The following is a 22,690-nucleotide window of genomic DNA, read 5'->3' as shown; positions in this document are numbered from 1 at the left end:
CTCAGAGTTACACTTCACATTCCTGCAGTCACATCAAAAAGCTTCACTTTGGTCCAACATGAAACACAGAGAGGCTGCAGAGCATCTGGAACATCTGCACTTTGACCCAAACTGTTACAACCAGAATATTTTCTACATACTTCAGACATGAAGCAAACCTTTATTTCGATTTCTTACATGTTCATGGATGGACGTGTTTAAACTGCTTCAACTTCCCACGTCTTCTATTTAAATATGAACTGTGAACGACACGTAATCATCTGTAAATGGTTTGAGGCACACTGAAATCAAATGAGATGTTCGTGTGAAGTTAGAAAAAACGGACTTAAGATGCACTAAGTGATCAAAGTTGATCTAAAACAGAAGATAAATCCACTGATTCTTTGTAAGGTTCATCTGGTGCTCACATGAATCGTGTGATGAAAGATTTATTTCACTGAATGTTTGTTCAAAGCTCGTTCCAACCTGTTGAAGTCATGAATGAAAGTGCAGACTGAGGGTGGATCACATGATGTTTAAGCTGTGTCATGTGACATGTTCAGTATTGCCCCTGATATCATAACTGCTCAAACACTGATGATTATATTTGAAGAATTATTACTGATGGCAGCAAAGTTTGAATGGAGCTCTCTGTCTGTGCTGATTTGTCACCCTCTGGAGGTCAAAACACAAACTGCATGATGTCACTGTAACCACCACAGTGACAGGAAGTGTTTTTAAATGATGAAATCTGTCAGTGACATTTAATATTGTTAAACCCCCAGATACCTTTGCCATACATACACACTCTGCCGCAGTTTGCAACAAATTTATGGACTTTTTTTACACCAAGATTGAGAATCTTCATCAACAATTGCCCTCGTCCTGTGAAATGGTCAATTGTTCTATCTGCGTTTTTTGTCCTTCTCAACTGTCATCCTCTCTATCCAATTTTGAACTTCCCACAATAACTCAGCTATCTTCCATAATTACTAACTTAAAGTCATCATCATGTAAACTTGATCCACTGCCGACAAATCTTGTTAAACTCTCATTCCCGTCTCTTGCCCCACTGATTGCTAATATCGTACACTCCTCTCTTATATCTGGTTCTGTTCCTTCTTCTCTTAAAACTGCAATAATAACTCCAATACTGAAAAAGAATGGTTCAGATCCCTCCAATCTAAATAATTTCAGGCCAATTTCAAATCTCCCTTTTCTAGCAAAAATTCTTGAAAAGATAGTGGCTGCACAGGTTCATCATCATCTCATTGGAAATAACTTGTACGAACAGTTTCAGTCCGGCTTCCGTTCATGTCACAGTACAGAAACAGCCCTAGTAAAAATCACCAATGATCTTCTGCTTGCAGCTGATTCTGGACTTATATCCATCCTCATTCTCCTTGACCTTACAGCAGCTTTCGATACTATTTCCCACCGCATCCTCCTTCACAGATTAGCATCTATTGGCATCAATGGTACAGCACTCGCCTGGTTTACTTCCTATCTCTCTGGCCGCTCACAGTTTGTTCAATTACTCCCTCACAGATCAGTATCTACTTCAGTTAATTCCGGTGTACCCCAAGGCTCTGTCCTGGGTCCTTTACTTTTTATCATCTATCTCCTACCCCTAGGTAATATATTTAGGAAGCATAACATCCAATTTCACTGCTACGCAGATGACACCCAGCTCTACCTATCCTCCAAACCCACAGCTACTCTCCCACCCACATCCATTTCTGACTGTTTAAGTGAAATCAAGGTCTGGTTTACGCACAACTTTCTTAAACTTAATGGCAATAAAACAGAATTCATTTTAATAGGCACCAGATCAAAACTGACTACAGTTCCAACCAGTCTTTCGTTATCCATTGATAACTCTGTTGTCACACCCTCCCTTCAGGTTAAGAGTCTTGGTGTCATTCTCGATAGCACTCTGTCCTTCACAGCACATATAAATAATATCACTCGGTCTTCCTACTTTCATCTCCGTAATATTAACCGTCTTCGTCCCTCACTCACACCACACAGTACTGCCATACTTGTCAATGCTCTTGTCACATCTCGTCTGGATTACTGTAACTCTCTTCTTTATGGTCTACCTCATAAATCCCTCCATAAACTGCAGTTGGTTCAAAATACAGCTGCTCGTATTATTTCCAGAACTAGATCCACTGAACATATAACACCTGTTCTTAAACAGCTCCATTGGCTCCCAATTCACCTCCGTGTCAATTTCAAGATCCTGCTTCTCACTTTCAAAGCGCTTCATAACCTCGCTCCTCCATATCTATCCGATCTTCTACATACATACTCACCCCTTCGTACACTCCGCTCTTCTTCAGCTTCCCTTCTGTCTGTTCCACCTGCTCGCCTGACTACCACGGGACTCAGAGCCTTTAGTTGTTCTGCCCCGAGACTTTGGAATGCACTTCCACTGGCTCTACGGACCACACACTGTCTCACCTCTTTTAAATCACTACTCAAAACCCATCTGTTTCGAATTGCATACACCTGATCTGTCTTAGGCCATTTTTACCTTGCTCAGTTTTTATATTTGCTTTTATACTTTTATGACTGTTTATGTCTAAATTTTATCTACCATGTTTGCTATATATACATTTTTTTTTTTTTTTTTTTTTTTTTTTTAAATGTTTTTTACGGTATTGTTTACCTGCTACTGTAAGGTGACCTTGAGGGTCTGAAAGGCGCCTATAAATAAAATGTATTATTATTATTATTATTATAGTGATGCTGATAGTGTGTTCATCACAGACGCTCAGGCTTCATGTTGACATGAATCAAAGTGAAAGCAGAGAAACTGGAATGAATCAGGTGTTGTAGAAGATGGAGAAACAGGTTGGAGAGGATGCTGCTCCTTCTTTGAGATCAAACATGTCGTGTTGTTCACGTGCTGTCGGCATGACGCACAGAAACCATGGAAACAAAGTGTGAGTGAAATCAGTCCAAAGTAACAGAGTGAAGAGCAACAGATGAAGCACAGAGGACACAAAAAGGAAGCAAAGAAGGAAACAAGGTCCATCTGTGTCCTTTCAAACAAACAAGCATCAACATCCAGGACTGAAACATGAATCCACATATTTATACACATATTTATTTAATGAGAATAAAACAAGAATATTTATAATACATGAACAATAATCAGGCCTGGGATCCTCCTGGTTACAAACAGGGTCCAGGACTGGGACACTCAGGTGGATCCTGCAGGGTCTGGTTCAGGAAAAGGTGGAGACCAACAGAAACAGTTTTAGTAGAAAGGTATGATTTCATTTATTTGAAGAGATCAGAGCATTATTCTGATTATTATTCTTATATATTCTGAAAATGGCGCCAGTGAGGTCGGCTGCCGTGCTGGATGCTCTGCCCCAACTTCTCCACTTTTTGCAGTTTTTCGCCACTTTTTGCTATATCTGCCATAATCTTGCATGGGCATCATGCAAAACACACAAATTCGCTACAGTAGAGACACTCTGGTTTCTATTGGTCTACAATACACGAACATTTCACCATGTTTAACTCCGGACCCAACCTGGCCAAAGGAGATCCTGAGAGAGAACAAAGGACGCGACCCTAAGCGACGGCCTCGAGGGAAACGAGCCGGCATCAGGAACAGGCTACGGGCTCGCGCACACCGCGCACCCATGCCCAGTATCCTGCTAGCCAATGTTCAATCCATCGAGAATAAGCTTGATGACCTCAGAGCCAGAATCAAGTTCCAGAGAGACATTCGGGACTGCAACCTCCTCTGCTTCACCGAGACTTGGCTAAACCCAGCGATACCAGACCATGCCATGCAGCCGGCGGGGTTCTTTTCGGTTTACCACATGGACAGGACAATGGATTCGGGGAAGAAAAGAGGTGGTGGAGTGTGTTTGATGGTGAACAACAGATGGTGCGACAGCACAAACATTTCCCCACTCACACGCTCTTGCTCGCCCCATCTGGAACTTTTGATCGTTAAATGTCGCCCTTTCTATCTCCCTCGTGAATTCACTGCGGTCATTGCCTGCACTGTTTACATTCCGCCTCACGCGGACTCGGACACTGCCTTATGTGAGCTGCATGAGGCTCTCACACATCAACAAACACTTCACCAAGATGCCGCACTCATTGTTATGGGAGATTTTAACAGAGTGAATCTCAAACGGACATTCCACAACCTTCACCAGCACATCAACTGCCCCACCCGGGGCACTAGGACATTAGACCACTGCTACACCCCGTTCAAGAACTGTTACAAGGCTCAGCCCCTGCTGGCATTTGGAAAATCGGACCATGCCGCCATCTTCCTCATGCCTGCCTACAAACAAAGGCTAAAGCAGCAACCACCAATCAGGAGGGAAGTCGCTCGCTGGACAGACCAATCAGTGGCCGCGCTGCAGGACGCACTGGATGACGCAGACTGGGACATGTTTCGGCGCAGCTCTGATGACATCAACATGTTTACGGAAGCGGTTGTGGGATTTATCGGGAAACTAGCGGACGACACAGCAGAAAGAACTATCATCCGAACGTTTCCCAACCAGAAGCCGTGGGTGGATAAAAACATCCGCGACGCTCTGAGATCACGCACTGCTGCCTACAATGAAGGGCTCGTCTCCAGTAATATGGACCTATACAAGGCTGCGTCCTACAACGTGCGCAGCACGGTCAGAAAGGCAAAGCGGAGCTACGGGGAAAAACTAGAGTCACAGCTACGACAGTGCGACTCTAGGAGCCTGTGGAAAGGACTGCGGACTATAACGGACTATAAACGACCAGCTTCTTCAATGATGAATGCCGACGCTTCACTGGCTGATGAGCTGAACATGTTTTATGCTCGCTTCGACGCCACAGCAATTAAAACAACAAACGGCTGCGCGCGCTCGGAGTGCACCAGTGAAGACAATGCATTCATCATCACAGAGCATGCCGTGAGGAACACCTTCAGGAGGGTGAACACCAGGAAGGCAGCAGGACCAGATGCAATCCCTGGCCGGGTCCTGAGAGCCTGTGCTAACCAGCTAGCACCGGTGTCACGAAGAGCTTCAACCTTTCCTTGGCCCAAGCAGGGGTTCCCACGTGCTTCAAACAGTCCATTATTGTTCCTGTTCCAAAGAAACAACAGCCCGGTTGCCACAATGACTACTGTCCAGTAGCACTGACTTCAATTGTGATGAAGTGTTTTGAAAGACTGATGAGAGATCACATCACTTCTTCACTTCCTGCCACCATCGACTCACTTCAGTTTGCTTACCGGACTAATCGTTCCACAGACGATGCCATATCTCACCTGCTCCACACATCCCTGAGTCACCTGGACACTGGCAGAGGGAATTATGTTAGGATGCTGTTCGTGGACTACAGTTCAGCATTCAACACAATAATTCCCTCTAAGCTTTTCACCAAGTTGACGGATCTAGGACTCAGCTCATCACTGTGTCAGTGGATCCTCAACTTCCTCACAGGCAGACCCCAATCAGTGAGGGTGGGTAAACAAGTCTCCCCCTCCATCTCACTCAGCACTGGAGTGCCTCAGGGCTGTGTTTTAAGCCCCCTGCTGTACTCACTGTACACTTATGACTGTGCCACATCAGACACCACCTCCATTGTCAAGTTTGCTGACGACACTGTTGTTGTGGGCCTGATCTCCGACAACATCGAGACGGCCTACCTGGAGGAGATTAGGAACCTGGAGACCTGGTGCCAGGAGAATAACCTCCTAGACATCAGCAAGACTAAGGAGCTGATCGTGGACTTCACTACAAAGCAGGCGAGGAATTACAAGCCCCTCATCATCAGTGGCACGCCAGTGGAGAGAGTGGATAGTTTCCGATACCTGGGTGTCCACATCACTCAGGACCTGTCATGGTCCTGTCACATCAACACCCTGGTTAAGAAAGCCTGTCAGCGTCTCTTCTTCCTCAGAAGACTTAGAGACTTCCATCTGCCACTGAAGGTGCTCAAGAACTTTTACTCCTGCACCATCGAGAGCGTCCTGACGGGAAACATCTGCACCTGGTTTGGGAACAGCACCAAGCAGGACAGACGAGATCTGCAAAGAGTGGTGCGCTCGGTCGAACGCATCATTCAATCAGAGCTCCCTGACCTGCTGTCCATCTACACCAAGTGGTGCAAGTCCAAAGCTAGGAAGATTATGATGGACCTCTCCCATCCCAACAATGGACTTTTCTCACTGTTGAGGTCTGGGAAGCGCTTCTGCTCCCTTAAGGCCAAAACAGAGAGAATGAGGAGGAGCTTCTTCCCCCAGGCTATCCGGGCCCTGAACCAGGTGTAGGACTGGACTCTCCCACATCACATCACTATAAGACTGGACTCTCACACACATCACATCACTATAAGACTGGACTCTCACACACATCACATCACTATAAGACTGGACTCTCACACACATCACATTAACACACGCACCACCACACATTTCCTATAATTTATAATCTTTATAATCTCTTTCTGCTATTTGCACATTTTTTACTGTAAATTTCTAAGTTAATTTGTAAATTTTGTAGTAACCTGTAAATTGTAAATACTGTAAAACTTTTTTCTGTCATTTAATGGCCGGGCATTGTACAGCTACAAGCATTTCACCCCTATGTCATACTGTGTATGGTTGTGTGTGTGACAAATAAAATTTGAATTTGAATTTGAATTTATTAAGCTTAAGTCAAATATACTAATGCGCACAGCGCCGTGACACTTAATGATCTGTTATTGTACATTTGTCACATGTGTGTGTTTGTTGTTGTATTGTTGCTGCCATGATACATCACATGGGACCATCACACTACCACCACCATATGTGACTGTTGCTATGAGGCTCCTTTTCATTGATGCTGTGTTAGTTTCAGATGTAACAGGACTCACAGCTGTCAGAAAGCTTTTGTCTCATCAGTCCACAGAGTCTTTCCCAAACGGGATCATCAACATGTTGTTGGACAATGTGAGACCATCCTTTGTGTTCTTCTCGGTCTGCAGTGGTTTTCTCCTTGGACTCCTCCATGGATTCTCTTTCTTATTGTTCAATGATGACCTTAACTGAGGCCTGCAGGTCTTTCCTGTTGTTCTGGGCTCTTTGTGAGCTCCTGGATGTCGATGTGCTCTTGGAGTCATGTTGGTGCCACTGGCTCCTGGGAAGGTTCCCCACTGTTCCCCACTTTCAGCATTTGTGTCTAATGGCTCTCACCGTGGTTCAACAGAGTCAGGTAGGTTGGGATCACCTTTGTGCCTTAATCAATGACATCATCATGTATTTACATGTGTTATCTTTGACTAACATGAACATTTGTGTGATAAAAACAGTCAGAAATGACTGAGTGAAAAGACTTTTTCACACCACTGTGTGTGATCGTTGCCCCTGGGAGAGTTCACTTATCTGCAATGAGAGGCGTGATCAACATGAGTGCACGAGTGTCACATGACTCACAGCTGTGCATGCAGTGGCAAAAGGCTGAGTGTGTGCCATCAGTCTGTACTCAGTCCTCACTCTGAGCCTCACATCTTCCTGCTGCTTCATGAGAGAAGAGCTGAACTTCCTGGCTGTGGGAGAGACGAGGAGGATCCTGGTGCAAGAAGCACAAATGATGCAGTTTGTTTCCTGTTTACACTCAAAGTGACTAAAACCAGATTTTCATCCTGCCTGTTATTAAACATGATTTATTCAGCCAAACTTTCTTCAAATTGTGAGGAATCAAAGTTAAAGTTTAAAGTTGGTCCTTTTCATTGATGCTGTGAACATGAATGTGTGTGAAAGGTGTACTTGTGTGTTATTACAGCTTCTTACCTGCAGCTCACACACAAACATGTGTTGGGTCTCAGCCTGGTCACCTGACAGAAACATGTGGTAGACAAACATGAAAGTGTCATTTCTCTGAGTCCCACTGACTGAAACATCAGCTTGTATGAACTGTTCAGTCTGATGGATCCTCTGAAGTGTGTCAGTGAGCTGTTGGAGTAAAGCTTAGTCAGACTTGGACCTGGTTGGTAGTCGTCATAGATCTGGACCACGGCTGGCTTCAGGTCGTCCACTGGGAGCTCCTGGATGATCTCTGTGGTTGATGGTGTGTCCTTTGATAACTGGACGAAACAGAAACAATCACAGACACAGTTTGTACCAAAGATCATCATCTGGTGTCCCACTGTGGACGTCTCTGACCTCCTCTAAGGACACCAGAACAGGATCTTCCTTTGGTTCAACACGACTCAACAGGAGGCCACGTTTGAGCTGTGAGGAGATGACATCATCACAGTGATCACATGACGTGTTGGTAGAGTCTAATTACTCACACTCTGGGGAACATCCAGGACCACCATGTTTGTAGTTTTCTCCTTCCCACTGTAGCTGTGTTTGAACAGTGTGTGCACACATGCTCTTCATCACCCACAGTGACTCCACGCTGGTACAGACTCTCCTCTAACCTGTCACATACTTACAGGGATGTATTTCCACAGTCAGTCTGGCTCTGGCAGATTCACCTGTGGGCTCCACCTCTGTGTGGACTTTCACACTGAGAGTGGGGACATCAGCAGGTGTTGGGATGTTGTAGGTGCACAAATCTGGGAAACAAACAGAACCAATCACAGCTCAGTGCAGCCTGCTGTCACTTTTCTACACCGTGACACTTTTATATTTATATCTCTATATTTATCTCTTTATCTTAATATTTATCATCAATATCTGTGTTTCTCATTTTCTATCAGTGATGTTTGTTGTGTGTTTGCTGCTCCGACAGCTCAGTTTCCCTCTGGGATGAAGAAAGTTTCTCTGATTCTCATGTAGACACAAAGTGACTTTATTGATTTTTAATTTAGTGTCAAACAGAATTGTACTGTGTGCAGTTCTTACTGTCAGCTCTAATGTTGTCTATGAAAACACATTTATTACATGTGAAAATGCTTCTTTAGTGTTTTATAAGTACAAAGAAACAAAGAAAGCCTGTTTGACACCAACCAGGACCTGGTCACATGATGCTGTCACTGAGCTGCACTGAAGCACATGCAGCTTCACCTCCAGCCTGTATTTTCCTGACACGTCCTGCAGCGCCTCCTCCTGGTGGAGCAGTTTGTTGCCCTGATCAAATGTCAGCTGACTGCTGGAGCCTGAACTGTCCCTGTGCTCCAACCTTCAGGACTGAACACCAGGGTGGAGCAGAGAGCCTGAAGAGCCTCCACTGTGTCCTACAGGATGGATTCATGTTGACAGGAAGTTCAAACTGCCTGTGTCACTTCAACACACTCTCACAAAGAGTTTCTAAGCTTCACTTCCTGGTTAAATAAAGGTTAAACAGGTTAAATATGTTTAACAGAGATGATCTCAGAGAAACAAAGGAGAGAAATCACAGGTAGAAACTTACAGACTGCAGCTGAGCTGTTATTTACAGGCTGTTACGTGTAGTTGGTGCACAGAAGGCTGTTCTGTTAAAACAACACATTTTTAGACCAAAGTAAATTTCATATTGTAAAAAAAAAGAATAAAAACATCCCTGCCTGCTAAAACAAGTCTGCATATCTGAGAGAAAAGCAACAACATGAAAGCTTCAGGATTATTTCTTCTGATTTGGTCCAAGACTGTAGATGAACTCAAAGATGAGCTTCATGCTGTTCGGGTGGTGTCGTACCTGAGTGGAGGAGAAGCCTCCGTAATAGTTCTGCTGCCCAGTCAGCCACCTGATAATACCAGAGGCATATCCCAGATCCTCAGCAGTCGGGGAGGCGCTGAGTTTGGCCAACAGCACATAAGAACTGATCTCCACTGACAGGGAGGCTGATGTTTCTGCTGCTGTCTGAGACCAGCAGAGGAAACCTCCTACAAACACAATAACAGTCACAGTGATGCTAATAAAGCCTGAATCATGTCCTGCTAAAGGATGACTCACCTTCCCTCACTGCACCTGTGTCTAAGTGCTGCAGAAGGTGAGCACGGGTCTCCACGTCTCCTGCAGGGTGAACACAGAGGCCAGCAGAGCTGTAGTGTAGGTTAGAGTTGGATGTCTCGAAACCAAGGTTGACACAGACACATTTGCACATAGAAAGCTGAATTTGTCATATGCCACAGTGAACTCACTGTTCAGTGTTTTTCAGGAAGCTTCTTAACTGCCTCTGCTGCCAAACAAGCAGCTGATGTCCTTGAGAAGAAGCTGAAGAAGTCTTCAACAACAAATACAGGAAGTGGACTTTCAAATACTAGATTCACTTTAGACTCACACAAGAAATGACTCAACTAGCTGTGTTTGATTGACTCCTTTGACTCTATGAAAGCTCAGTGTGTGTCTGTACACAGACTGTTGTGTTGGACTATTATTCAGTTGTCTGCTTTTCAAATGTCTGCATCTCAGTGTAGATGAGGCTGGGGGTCATGGGAGGCCACCATAGCAGTCTCTTCAACATCATGACATCATCATAAATGCTGCTGGACTGTCTGATGGGCTGACGGTGAAAAAGCCGTCGGGAAGGAAACAGAAGACATTTCAGAGGCTGCAGCAGATTTCTTTGATTTGGGGCCTTTTTCAGCTTTATTGGACAGAGCAGTGAAGATAAGTGACAGCAAAGCAGAGGGAGAGAGAAAGGGGGCGTGGTCAGAATCAAAGCCAGGCCAGCTGCTCTCCACCTCGTGGCACATGGTCACCTGCTCATCCTAGTGAGCTCCACCAGCAGCCCTTTCACACAGTTTACACTGTCAAACACTGTGTGTGGACCTCAGCTAACAATAGGCTCCATTTAAGTCTGGACTACATGCTTTTATATTGAGGCAGATTTTTACCTGTTTTTATTCCATCAGCAGCTCAACATCATGAGCAGCTTTGACATAAAGACATCAAACTCAAGCTGACTTTAAACTGGATCTACTTTTAATACAGGGGCTCAAAAACAACTAACATCTTTATTATATATCAGGACAGAAAGTCATCTCAAATGGAAAACAGCTTTATTGGGAATAATCAGCACTATCAACTGGTTTGGGATCTCCACCAGTTTCATGTCTTTCCAGCTTCTCCAACAAAGTTCCTGTAAAATCAGCATCTTTATTGGTTTGATAGTGATTGATTATTCAGTCCCAATCTGCTGTCATCTAAAGAACAAAATGATGTTTCTATGAGTCAAAAAGCTCCAGATGTTGTTCACAAAGAAAACAAAGATTAGGAACTTAAACACAAAGTGTTTGGAGCCAAAATGTTCCCAAGCTGCTCTTTTTGAAATGGCGGAGGTACAGTGGTGTCTAACAGCACACTGTGGAAGGCAAACATGTTATTGTTGGATGAAACTTCATGAATCCTTTGTAGATTTGAGCTTTTGGAGCCTTTCTTTTCTCTTCAGGTGTACAGAGGCTGAGGAGGCAGGTGAAGCAGGTGGAGCTGTTGTAATGCTGGCAGAGGGTGTGTCTTAGTAACTCTGTGAGGTAGAACTGGATCCAACATTGTGGATGTGTTGATGTTGGAGCCATTAAGATTCTCTGCACACTGTAGGATTTCCCTGTGATTCACTGCGGGGGCATTTTGGAGTCTGTCAATGAAACTCTTCATATTTGTGTTTGACACCAGTTTATAGAAACAGACAAATGTGTCATGCTTTTGTTCGGCCTCCACAAATATACACATTTGTTCATTGGTTGGACTTTTTGGAAGGAGACACATTGAAAACCATGTTAATAAGATCTTGTTGTTTCCTGTGGATCCGACACAGAGAGTGGACTTCAGACAGAAAGCGTGGAAGAGATTTTAGAGGCCGTGTGTGGCAACAGGAAGTTTCTGTATGTTTGCTGATCTTACATGTGGAAAACAACACGTGATGTTTGTGAAGTTCTACAATGATCATTGTTCTGACAGCATTTTGAGTGGGAACAGTTCAAACTGGGAGTAGTGGGAGTTATTTACTGATTGAAACAAGCTGAATGTTTCTGTGCACGATGAAGATCAGCAGCTCAGCTGATCAATGAATTGACATCTATCAGTCATTTCATGAGATGAAGTCATCAGCAGACATTTGTTCTAACTGTGTGATAAATGTCAGAACGTCAGGGCTCTGCTTTAGTCACTACTTGATGATCATTGGCTCATTGTTGAATCACGTGGCCCAGTCTGACCTCTGACCCTTTGCTGCAGGTCTTCTGTGTTATCTCCACTTTCATGTCTGATCTTCTGCTGTATCGTCCAAAATAAACATCTGAATCATTTCCAACACTTCAGCAGATCTTTAGTTTGGGCAGCACAGTACAAAATAACACATATTGTACTATACTGCCCACTTCCTGATCTTATTGGATCTGTGTGTGAGGTTGGTGAAGGAAACACATGTTTACTGAGTGAATCGCTGCCATTAGGAACTAGTTTTTATATCACAGCCTAGAAATCACACAGGACCATTTCTGCAAGTGAAAAGTCCTAATTGGAGGAAAATAATTGTGTAGTTTGTGCGACTGTTGTTTGTAAATGAAGAATTGTCCCAACTACATGTGCTGCTGACCTTTGACCTTTTCTTTAGGTGCACAGAGGAGTCTGTGGAAACATCCAGAACTGAGGCAGTGCTACAGATGTCTTCAAATAAAGTGGTGTATTATCCATGTTTTCTATGGATCACATCAATATCCTGATCTAACAAGCCCCCTTTTTGTGGATTTTAGAGCCTCTGACTTTTGCTGCGTCTGCTATTGAACCCGATCCTTTTTTCCCCATGACAAAACAGAGAAAACCGAGTCATAGTGTGTTAAAATATTTATATTTCTTTTTATTCAATCATCTTCCAGAGAGAGAGAGTCCTGCAGAGCTCAAACGCCAATTGCAAGAGCTCTAACATTAGAATCATAAGCTGTGTCTTATATGGTGTTATTTTGGTACTTTACACGTCACACAGGCTCGAACATTGCTTATATGGAAAGTTCCTCTTTTCTGTGTCTGATTTATTAATATGCCTTGTGCACTAAAACTTCCTGTTTTTCAGTCTGGCTGAGCACTTATTTGTGAGTCAAAGGTGGCCTTGCTGTACAAGCCTTCATTATTAAAGTACATAAAACAATATAATAGGAAAATAAGAATACTAAGGATATTGATTTCCTGACAACACACAGTACTGGTACAGAATCTAGAAAATGTGAGAAAACCCCGGCATCAGGTCCAGGATCAAACATCAGGAACAGAAGCAGCTCCATTGATCCGACTCCTCTGATGACTGATCAATCAGTTTGATCTGTTTGATTATTGATCAGTGATGTCAGAGTGGAGTCAGTGTGATGTTGTTGTTGTGTGTTTGAGACTTTTCGTGTCCATGAAGGTCTCTGCTGCCGTAGATCCTCTGAACTGTGACAGAGGTCTCACTCTGGAGGAAACTCAGCACTTTCCAGCAGCTCCTCCATCATGGAGGACGTTCCCTCACTGTAACAGGTGGAGGAGAGGAAGCACAGGTGGATCCTCTGAGGAAGAGGAGCGTTCCTACAAACCACATGATCACATGACCAGAGGGGCGTGGCCTTCAGTGGTAGTAATAAGTCCACATGTGACACTTTGAAGGCTCCAACAAAGCAGACCTGTGATCACTTTAACTCAGTATGATGGATTGTTTGGATTTGTCTTTGTTTCTCTGGCTTTTCTTGTGTGTCTGTGTGTCTATGTGTGTTGGATAGAGTCATGTGACCTGCCCAGGGACGACACATGAGCAGCTCAAATCTGGCAGGTTTCCATCTTCTGTTTTTATCCTGATGTCCATGAACATGAACTCTGTCCCTGTCAAATAAATCCAGATAAAAACAGCCGGTTACATTAAATCTGATCCAGTGTTGTTCTTCTTCTGTGGTGTTTGTGATGGAGCAGCTGCTCCTGATGTGTGTGAAGATGAAACCTGGGCTCCTGCAGCTTTCTTTGCTACAGAAAGTTACATTTAAGATGTTTAATGTCACATACAATGAAGTTTAGGACTCATTTAAACCAGCATGAACTAACAGTTGTATCAGGAAAGGGAAATAAATGAGATGTGAACACCAAGAAATAAGTGAAATGATGATGAAGAAGACAGAACTATAATTTAACCAAAACTAGATCCCCCAGAAACATCCTCAGAAATCCAAACCTTGTCTCTAAGACCCAGAAGTAACACAGTCCACACTAGACTGTGGATCCACCACAGCCCTGCAGGACTGTTTGGACAATATGGTCTGGAGTGTATTCACAGAAGGAACAGACTTGGAGGGCCACACATCTGCTGTACTCTCATACATCTGCACTGAGAGTGTAACAACAACAAAGACAAAGTGTTCCCAAAGCAGAAGCCATGGCTCAACAGTGAGGTGCAAGCTCTACTGAGAGCAGCGCCTTCAGATCAGGAGACCAACAAACCTACAAAGAGGCGTCTGATCTAAAGGCATCAAAGAATCCAAACGCAGATTCAAACAGCGCATCGAGGAACACTTTAACACAAACCACTCCAGAAACATGTGGCAGGGATCAAGACACTCACTGGCTACAAGGACAATCGCACACAAACAAACTCCCGCACATCACCTCACCTGACACCATGAAGCAGTTCTTCGCCCGCTTTGACCAACAAAACAGTGACACCAACACCTATCCTGCCGTTACAGAGAGGGACGACGCCCCCATCCAGCTGGAGCAGCATCAGGTCAGAGCCACACTGACAGAGTCTATGTGAGGAAAGCAGCTGGTGCTGACGGTGCAGCAGGTGGAGAGCTTAAAGCATGTGCAGACCAACTAGCAGAGGTTTTCACCACCATCTTCAACCTCTCACTGCTACAGTCTGTAGAAGGCAAACAGGTGGACAGAGGACGCCATCATTACAGCTCTTCACACAACCCTCACACATCTGGACCGTAGGAAACACGTACGTGAGAATGCTGTTTGTGGACTTTACCTTCAACACAGTTCAAGCCCACAAACTGGTTCATAAACTCAGCAACTTAGGACCCAGCAGCTCACTGTGCAGCTGGATACTGGACTTCCTGAGCAACACACCCCAGAACGTCAGGATGGGAGCCACACCTCCTCCACCCTCACTCTGAACGTGTGTCCTCAGTCCCCTCTTATACTCACTTTTCACCCATGACTGTTCTCCACACCAGTAACACCATTATAAATGTGCTGATGACACCACCATCATAGGACTGATGGACAACAGCGATGATTCAGCTACAGAGAGGAGGTTCAGCATCTGAAGCAATGGTGTGACCACAACAACCTGCATCTGAACACAGCCAAGACCAAGGACATGATAATCGACTTCAGCAGAACAAAGCCATCTGAGCACTCCACCCTCTACATTGATGGAGGAGGTAGAAAGGGTGGAGAGCTTCAAGTTCCTCGAAGTCCACGTCTCAGCCGACCTCACCTGGTCCACAAACATCTCCCACCAGGTAGGGAAAGCACAACAAAGGCTGCACTTCCTCAGGAAGCAATGTCAAGCCCCAAAGCCTGCTAATGAATTTCTACTGCTCCACCATCGAGAGCCTTCTGACCTCCTGCTGCACCCTCTGCTTCAACTGCTGCACTGTGGAGGACAAGAGGAAACTGCAGCGCGTGGTGAGTGCAGCAGAGCGGCCAATCGGCACTTCACTAACCCCCCTCAGAGACATCTATACTGGCAGCCTTCAGCAGGAAGCATCATCATCATCAAGGACCCCTCCACCCTGGACACTCACTTTCCCACCTTCCCTCTGGTAAACTCTACAGGTCCAACAAAGACAAACAGACTCAGTAGAAGTTTCTACCTCCACCCTGACTGAAGGTTAACTGTGCTGTTAACACTCATGGACACTTGCACTAGATTTATTTCTAACCAGTATTCATTACAGTAGAATTCCTGCCTCTATTTATAGAACTGTATTCTTTTACAGCAGCAACCAGCATTCCTACCACTTACTCAATGTGCAATCCCACCAAACACAGAGCACCTTATACTGACCTGATCCTCCTCTTTACACTGTACCTGCAGATATATCTATAGATTTGTTTCTGTATAGAACTTGTGCAGATCCTTTTGTTACTTCATTTATTGTGCATTACACACATTCCCTGTGTAGGTACCTCTGAAACTTGTTCTTATCTTTATTTATCTTCTTCTATTATTCTAAGAATCTGAATGTAAACAGATACAAGCTGCCAATGGAGAGAAACTCCTCATTGTTCTGGTAACAGTGACAATAAAGATCTTCTATCTTATCCTGATAGAATTTCTATGAATTTCTGTCAAACTGTGGACTCACGGGACGAGTCTTCAGATGACGTCTCTGCTCATCGCAAGAACTCGAGCAACTAACCATAAACGTTCATCCTCTCTGTGTCTGACTTTTAGCTTCAAAATCGCTTCATTTCATTTTCTTCTTTTCTTCTTAACGTAGAAAATTCCATTATGAACATTTGGCTGCATATGAATATACTTCACTTTATGAAGCATCAACACATGCAGTTCATCTTCAGTTAGATTCACCATCAGCTCATTTTCACATCAACATCCACATAATGTCTTTTTGATTCAAATACACAGGAAAACTTTCTTCCCAGAAACAAATATATTCAGTATAATTGATTTGATTTCCATGTTAATGTTAGATTAGTGGCTCCTCCATCCTTTCCACACAGACTCTCAGTGTGGGGCCTACAGAGTTATTATCAGATTTTCTTATTCGTTGCTTTGGTTAAACTTATACCTGATTGTGTTCTAAACAGTTTCAGTCAGTTAAGCAGGATTAACTATCAGCACAATCACATATGAATTATGACTCTATTGTTAACTCTTAATATCTTTTATCAGGATGGAGTTCTGGCACATTTCTTATCTTCCAACATTCCTGCAGCCACACACACACTAATCTCTCAAAGCTGAGTCTACACACACAACATCTACACATTTAAATCATGTCAATTATTCTCATTCAACATATTCATTAAACTTCTGATTCAGAATGAAGATGATTTACTAACAGCACTTCATATCATTGTAAACACAACAGCCTAAATGTTAAAACCTTTTTATTTCTCTCAGAGCCAATAAGAGGTGAGGGGGGGGCTTCTGTCTCTCTCTGTCCCACCTCTCTCAACAAGGGTCATTAAATTCATCCCACTTTCATCATTCATTAAAAACATATTTATGCTGACTATGTGATGTAATGCAAGAACAGTAGAGGTGAATGGATGGATAATACAATAATAAAATGTCATATAATAACTGCAGCTGTCAGCAGAGCAGCTGAACTAGAACAGCAGTCGTACATTTATTTACAAACCCCACGTGTACAGGGCAGGATGTGCAATGGTCCAGGGGAAAAGGGACAAAGTCCAACACTCGCTCCGCTCACTCGCTCCTCTCGTATTTGTTTCCAGCACACTCACTCTCACTCCACTCCACGCCACCAGGGAAACAGATCGGGGTCACGGACGAGTCCGAGAACCTGAGCACAAGAGAACTGCGGTGAGCATAAACAGAGTAATCACACGACAAACGGGGTTTATCGGGGCTGTACTGACGAGAGTAAGTCCACCACCCAGCAAAGAAGCCTTCTGAGCCTCAGCTTAAATAGCCCAGGAGTCCAGGTCATCAGGTAGAGTCACGGCAGGTGCGTGGGCCAAGGGTGGAGCCCAGCTGAGCTCCGCCCAGGCAGACAGGTGAGAGACAGGAGAGAGAGACATATAACCATAGTGTGCTAATAGCAAATTCTTTTGTCAGGTTTAAAGTGAGATCCTGCTTTAAGGGCAGCTTCATCTGCTGGTAATGACAGATGTTTCTAGTATATCAGGCTTGGCCAACATTACAGGGACTTACTTGCAGAGACCCACGAGCTCCAAACTTGGTGCTTTATGATTGGTGCAGATGCTCTAAGCTACTATTAACCAATAAGAACCACGGGGTCAGGGGTCACTACAAGAACTTATCAGCCACCAACTTGTATATATAACTTTACTCACACTTGTAAAACTCTGTAAGTAGAATTCAATGGGGCAGAGTGACCTGAGCACAGGCCCACTCTGTGACACTCAGAGGTCTGTGGATATCATCTGCAGGTGCACGTACTGGGAGTACTGGACACAGTGCATGTACAGCCAGCTTGCAGCCACTTTGCCACCACTTTAGGACAATGTTTACAGTAGACTGAGCCACACTGACTTTGAGCAGTCATTGTGCTGCTGCATGGCTGATGGCACTGTCCCTGCAGCTGTCAGGGACAACAAGAACCACTCAGCTACCTCAGCCAAGCCAAGACTGTGCTGATGTTGTGACCTGAGACCAAGACACTAACCCAGGATGGTGATATGATGGTGTGAGAGTGGGTGGATGAGCCCATCCACCTTAAATATGGATCATATAAATATCTGTAATGCAACACATGTTTTATGCAACATGAACACATTTCCAGCTGTTTCATGTTGTGTTTCCAAGATTTCAGTTTACTGTAACTTTCATTTGTATTTCCTTCAGTCTGTTAATCTTGGAGCTGTGAGCAGCTTCTTATTACCAGGTGAGAATATGTAACAGTCTGTAGATGTGATGACACTATGGAGCGGATCTCCTGTCTAGTTCTGCACAGAAAGCTGATGGAGCTGCAGCTGCTAATATGTGCTGCAGCCAAGCCTACATGAGAGGCTGTGCTGTGGAACAGGGTGGTGCAGGTGGTGTTATCTACATTTGAACATTAGACAACAGTCATATGAAGACACTTGATGTTGTAGCTAAAGACCTCCAATAAGAGAAAGAGAGCAGCAGCACTAGTGCAGCAACAGCAGCTCATGTTATAAAAACACTGATCAATGATTTGACTGTAGCTGCTCCAACTGTCTGTGTCAGTGATGCTGTTGGAGATGAATGTTTCAGTAACACTGAGACTGAAATGGTTTAACACTGGTTTCATGTTCAGATAGATTTGACCTGCTGTTAAATGTCACATATTTCTGATATATGTATAACACATAATCATGCTGTTACACACATTCATATGTGACTGTTACTGTATCATATTCAGTCCTCGTCTCACACTCAGGTGTTCATCGCAGTCACAGACGTGTCTGTAGTTGTTGTTGTTGTTGTGTGTGTTAATTACCACCAAAGAACAGCTCACTTCCAGATGATAGCTGCCAAAAGATTTTGTCAAATGTTTATTATCAACTTATTTTTTATTTTCCAACCTAAATATCAGCTGCTTTAAAGCAGCCTGGTTGTCTAGCAGTACTAGTTTCTGTCACTAGATGGCAGTGTAGGCTTTGGTGTGTGTTTGATCACTTTGTGTCTGTTTCTGGTGTGATCACAGCTGAGACGTGTTTGGTTCTGTGGGCCTTTCAGTTTCATCTAAAACCTCCTGAAAGTCTGAATAATCGTCTCCTTCGTTGAGATCAGACAAAAGCACTAACTAACAATAACGACTAGTAAGTGCCTCAGTTAGCAGAAATTACAGTCAGAGATAAGTATTTATGAAACCTCAGAGAAATCAAACTTCATAACATTTATAGAACCAGAATTATCCTGTATGTTAATCATCTGAAACATTATTATCATCTAAATACTTCATGAATCATTTTCTAAGTAATAAACCTATAAATTACAACCATAACAGCTCCTAAATAACTGCTCTGTCTGTGATGTCATACTTTAGACATATAAACTGCTGTCACTGATGATGTTCTGAACTTATTGATCCAGATCTTTTAAATCTGTCTTAATGTAACCGCGTGTTCCTACGTTGTGTCTGACAATGAAAGGTCAAAGAAACAAAGAGTTCCAAGTCATTAACTTGCTTGCTCCAGCTCCTACAACCAAATGCAAACAGTAGGGAAGAGGGTTAGCTCCACCCACCACAACTTCCAAGCTAGCAAGAATGATCTATTCATGCTAGCATAGCCTGTGCCTGTAACACATCTGTGGCACACACGTACTACACATTTACAGCATCTAGCAAAGACACAATGATGACAATGATTGAACTAAAAACACAATCAGAAACATCAGGGTGGCTAAATATACATTATATGTGTGTTGTACAGTGTTGGGAAAGAAATGACACCGACCTCTCCCACAGGGGAATTGTAGAAAAGGGGAGGGGCCAAAGGGGTACCCCAAAAGTTACAGGGTTGCACCAAAGAAGAAGAATGAGGAGGGGCTCCAACTGATAATAAACACAACTCGATGAGAGCTGATGCTCTGTCCGTCTGTCTCTGAGAAAACCAACAATGGCTGTCAGCAGCAACTACACCTGCTCCACCAGTGCTGGGAGAGAAGAGCTGAGACTGACAGCTCTTTGTACAGGTCAGTACTGTAGAGGTCAGAGGTCAGTTTGCTGACAAACCATTTAAAAACATTTTGAGCTAAAATCCATGGAAGTCACGGAGGAAAGAAGAGACACTGCAGAGAGGATCCAGAATATTTGATGTTTTCTGATGACAGTTAAAGTTTCCAGCTATCAAAAAGTGTAACAGTGCAGCCTTCATGTACTTTCAGTTCTCCATCATTAATGATGACTGTCTGTTATAAATCATGTTGGCTCGTTTTCTAACTCAGTCCATGTCTCCAAAGCAAACTTCTGTCCCACACTTTCTGTGCTGAGTCTTCAGGGATTCTTTTCACTTGGTGCTGAACTAACTTTAATGAATTGGGGCTCCAAAGAAACCCCAGCCCTCCCTAAACAAGGCTAACAAGCAATGCAACAACTCTTTGGGCTCTCTGTAGTGTAGCTATTAATCACAATCAGCTTTACTGACCACAGATATGCACACATGATGCCTTCATGACAGACACTTACTATATGGAAAGCATCTGCATGAGGACTGACTATAACTATCTACAGAGCCACTTCCTCTATCTGCTGGTGGTACATACCTGTCCTTCCATCATGGCTGCTCTCCTTGCTCCTCCTCTTTCTCTGCTTTCTGCTGTCTGAGGTTTTCACTAAGTACACGGTCAGTTGTGGCTGATGTCTGTGGTCTCGTCCTGAACAGTGGTTCTGCTGACACTCACTGGTCCTCTGACTCGTTCCTTCCTCGTGTCAGTGCTTTCAGTCTTCTCCTTTGGCGAGCTCATTATCCCAGCTGGGTATCTGATCAGGGCGACAAGGCGCAGGTGTTGATTGGCCACAGTCAGATCCACCTACAAGCATCTTTGAGGAAAACATCCTGGTGGCAAAAGAAGCTGAAAGTCACTGTAGAGTGTAGCTAGCATACAGCTAAAGCTAAGTCAAATAGTTCTGTTCAATTCTAGTTATCAGTCACATCTGAGCAACAACAGGAAGTGCTGTGGACTTTTGGAGGAAACAGAAAGTTCATGTTGATGTCACAGCTCATTGCTCGCCCAGATCTTTGCACATCTGTAGAACTTTGCTGCAGAATGCAAAGCACACGTGGCTACAGGAAGAGCTTTAGCTCCAACTTTGTTGGTTGGGAGCTGAACATGAGAAATCCTCAACACCAAGACTGATCACAAACACACAAAGCCCCGGGTCCACTCCACAAACTGTACGTGTCTCATTGAAACACAACGTGACCAAACAACTATGTTAATAAGGTGAAAGCTGCTCTGAAGTCATTAGTGACCATCACCTCCTCTGTCTCCACCCGCCTGCAGGCCTTCACCTCCTCATTCATCCACAGTCTGCCTCCCTCTGCTCCATCAGCTGACGTCCTCTGTACAACTACCTGCTGTGTGCACATCTTTGATTTCTTCTTCTTTTATCCTGCAAAGCTCAAACTTCACTATAATACAAAGACATTTCAGAAACGCTGCACTGAGTGAAAGATAACAGCAGTGACCTCAATGAGTCTCCAGCGTATTCAAATAGATTTTCTGTGAAGCATTAAAATCAAACTTTTGTTTCTCATCCTTTCAGTTTTGTGCTCGTGTTGTTAGTCTGAGAAGCTCCTTGTTTGAAGTCAGCTCAGGATCATAAAGACGTCAAATCTATTTGATGCCTGAGTAACTTCCATACGGAGAAACATCTGGATCAAATCCACACTGAATGTTTATGTGACACATTTAAAAGAAGTCTGTGTTGTTCACAGTCGTGCTTGTACAGAGTGCTGACAGCTGACAGGACCTAACAGAAATAATGTGTCTGTGCTGAATGAGACACTAACATAACACATGATGATGAGTCTGTGATGGAAACACTGGTTCTTTCAGTCACTGGTGTCCTCACTCCAGTCCATGTCAGCTGGAACTAATGATTTGGATCTTAATTGTGTGAATGTTGTTGGATCTGTTTACATATTTTATTAAAAACAGTTTTCTCTAACGTGATCCTTTCATATTTTAATAAGTGTTCATTGTTATTATAAGATGGTGTAAGATGGCGCCGGTGTGCGTGGCTCGCCGTCCACGGCTGTCGGATCCACTTTTGCTCTGCGTGTTTTTATTGTTTTTGTCACTTTTATTGAACCACGCTGACTCTCTACTGACCTACGATCGTGAAACTCTGTTAAATATTCGGACTAGCGCTGATGGACTTTTTTCCACCTGCGCTGCTATCTGGGGTCCCGCATCACCTGGATTACAGCCCGACCCCATCTCATAAGAAGAAGTGCTTTAAACGCAGCGGGCTGTTAGTGAAACTGAAATCATATTTAGCTCTTTCATCTGGCACAGACAGAACAGTTTCCAATGCACTCTGGTGGAAATCCGACCTTTGCACCGGCGTTTGGTCTCGCGTCGCTTCCTGGAACCTATCGGCACCTGGCTGGTACCTGTGGTCGGCTCGGATGAGGAGATCCAGTGTCCCCGC

The 22,690-nt window shown here is 43.9% G+C and overlaps 1 pseudogene; it reads right to left on the bottom strand.

Moving 5' to 3' along the window:
- Positions 1 to 8,957: 8,957 nt before the first annotated feature.
- Positions 8,958 to 12,853, bottom strand: LOC109203795 (murinoglobulin-2-like; annotated as a pseudogene).
- Between the last annotated feature and the right edge of the window lie 9,837 nt (positions 12,854 to 22,690).

The sequence above is a fragment of the Oreochromis niloticus genome, linkage group LG10 (assembly GCF_001858045.2).
Source record: "Oreochromis niloticus isolate F11D_XX linkage group LG10, O_niloticus_UMD_NMBU, whole genome shotgun sequence".
NCBI lineage: Eukaryota > Metazoa > Chordata > Actinopteri > Cichliformes > Cichlidae > Oreochromis > Oreochromis niloticus.
This window is presented reverse-complemented; position numbering and strand designations above follow the sequence as displayed.